At 79.5% G+C, this 2,500-nt stretch overlaps 1 non-coding gene across 1 annotated transcript; it reads right to left on the bottom strand.

Annotated features, from left to right (window-relative positions):
• Positions 1 to 994: 994 nt before the first annotated feature.
• LOC135325891 (5.8S ribosomal RNA) lies at positions 995 to 1,147 on the bottom strand. Its single transcript, XR_010386613.1, has one exon. It is a non-coding gene; the product is annotated as a 5.8S ribosomal RNA (ribosomal RNA).
• Positions 1,148 to 2,500: the final 1,353 nt, after the last annotated feature.

The following is a 2,500-nucleotide window of genomic DNA, read 5'->3' on the forward strand; positions in this document are numbered from 1 at the left end:
GCCGGCACGCGGCGGACGCCGCCGCGCAGGGGGAGAGGACGGCGGGCCGGCCCGCCGGCACGCGCGCGCGGCAGCACGGAGCGGTACCACCGCGGTACCCACCCGCAGACAGCCGCGCGGGGCCGGGGACGAGGCCCGCGCCTCCCCCCCCCGGGCCCGGCTCGCCAACGCGCGCTCGCTCGCTCACGCCACTCGCGCAGCCCTCCGCCGCTCTGCGGCCGCCTCCTCCTCCCGGCCGCTGACCTCCGCTCTCCGCCCCGGCGTGGGGACGGCGCGGCGCGCCCTCCCTCGCCCCCCGCCCCGCCGCCGCCCCACGGCGCCCGCGCTGCGCGGCCCCCCCCCCCGGCCGCGGCCCCCCGCGCGCCGCCGCCGCCGCCGCCGGGCCTCAACGCAACGCCGCGCGGCTGACGCCAGCCGGCGGGTGGAAGTGGCTCGACGACGCGCTGCGGACGCGGGGAAGCGCGGGGTTGGGGGGGGGGCCCGGCGGGCGCCGAAACGGCGGCGGTCAGGGCCAGGGCGAGGCAAAGGGCGGCCGGCCGTCCCCTCTGCCGGAGGGGAACGGGGGACCGGCGCACCACCGGGAGAGTGGTGGAGGAGAGGCCCGTGCGGCGGCACTGGCGGTGGTGGCGGGCGGGCGGGCGGCGCCGGGCGCCGGGCCACCGCGACCGACCCGATCTGGGGGCCCGGCGGGACGAAGTCCGCGACGCGGGCGCTCCGGGAGCGGGGGTTTCCCGAGTCTGCACTTAGGGGGACGAAGGCCCGGCCGCGCGGGGAGGGGAAGGAGAGCACCCCCCCTCTCCCCGGGGCAACGGGCCTGCGAGGCGCCCCAGCCGCGCCACACCGCGCGCGCCACGCGGCGCGGCGGCAGCCGCCGGGCTCGGAGGGGAGGGCGGGCACGGCCGGGCGCACCCGAACCGCGCCCCCCCCCACACCCACCGAGGGGCGGCACGCCGCTGCGCCCACGCCACGGCGCGGGTGACGATTGACCGTCAAGCGACGCTCAGACAGGCGTAGCCCCGGGAGGAACCCGGGGCCGCAAGTGCGTTCGAAGTGTCGATGATCAATGTGTCCTGCAATTCACATTAATTCTCGCAGCTAGCTGCGTTCTTCATCGACGCACGAGCCGAGTGATCCACCGCTAAGAGTTGTCTCGGTTTCGGTCCCCGCCGCGCGCGCGGGGGGACCGGGCAGCTTTCGCAGCCCCTGGGGGGCCCCCCCTCCTCCGCCCCCTCCTCCTCCGCCCCACCGCCCTTCCTCACGCCGACGCCGGCTGCTGAGCAAGGGACGGCAGAGACGGAAGGAGAGAGAGAGCGAGAGAAAGAGAGGGGCTTGCCTCACTGACCGTACAAGCACAGAGAAAGGGGGGGGGGAAACGAAGGGCAAACCCGAACGAGAAGGGCGGGGAGCCCTCGCTCCCGACCTGGGGACAAACCCTGTCTCGCTTCGAGTCCGGCCCAGGCGCCCGGCTCGGTCTGGCCCGGCAGGGAGCGGCGGGCCGGCCACACCGCCTGCCTCGGGATGTTGGGGGGGGTCCGTCCCCGCAGACCACCCCCCCCCCGCCCCAGGCGTCAGAGCCCGGCCGCCACCGGGAGCGGCGTCGCCCCGCCGCCCGCGCGCCTGCGGCCCGCCGGCCCCGCGCTTCCCAGCTCCCCGCTCGCCTCGCCGGCCCTCCGGCTCGACCGCCGCCGCCGCCGCCGCCGCGGCGCCCACACCCCCGCGCGCCCGCACACACCGCCTCGCGGGTGACGCCACGCGCTCGCCCGTCCCCTCCGCGGACAGACGCCCGGCGGCGGGCAGGCGGGCAAGGCGGCACGGACGGGGACGGCGCCCGCTCTCCCCGTCTCCACGCGGAGAGCGGGGCGGGCCGCCCCCGCCGCCGCCCCACCACCGCCCCCCCGCTGCCTGGCGGAGCCGGGCGGGGCAGAGCGAGGCGGGCGCCCCGGACGGCAGAGTGCCGGGGCGGGCGCGTAGGGTAGGGCGCCGCCGACGGCGGCCACGGCGGAAGACCCAGAAGCACCGGCCAGGGAGAAGGAGGAGACGCGCGGAGGCTCGGCGCCCGCACCACCCGCGGTGGGGGCTCGCCCTCCCGGCGGCGAGCACGCGCTCGCGCCCGGCTCGCAACGCTCGAGGCAGGCCGGCAACTAGGCCGACCGCGCGGCGTCTCTCCGCCGAGACCAGACCGCGGAGAGAGGGGGCAGGGTAACCCCTCTCCATCCCGGCTGCCCGCGGGGCGAGCACGGGGCGCGCCGGCTGGCATGGGGGGGCGCGGCGCCCGCGCGCGCCGACCCCCCGGCCCTCCGGCAGCACGCCCGGCCGCCTCCGCGAGTCGCATCGGGCCGCCCGAGTCTTTAAACCTCCGCCCGGCTCTCCAACCGAGAACCCTCAGGCCCGGAGCCCGGGGCCCATGGCCATCCCTGCCCGGGGCGGCTGCCGGCGGCCGCGGTGGCCGGAGGCCCTCTCCCCTCTCTCGCTCGCTCCCTCCCTCCCCGCCCCCCCCACC

Source organism: Dromaius novaehollandiae, unplaced genomic scaffold, assembly GCF_036370855.1.
Source record: "Dromaius novaehollandiae isolate bDroNov1 unplaced genomic scaffold, bDroNov1.hap1 HAP1_SCAFFOLD_163, whole genome shotgun sequence".
NCBI classification, from domain to species: domain Eukaryota; kingdom Metazoa; phylum Chordata; class Aves; order Casuariiformes; family Dromaiidae; genus Dromaius; species Dromaius novaehollandiae.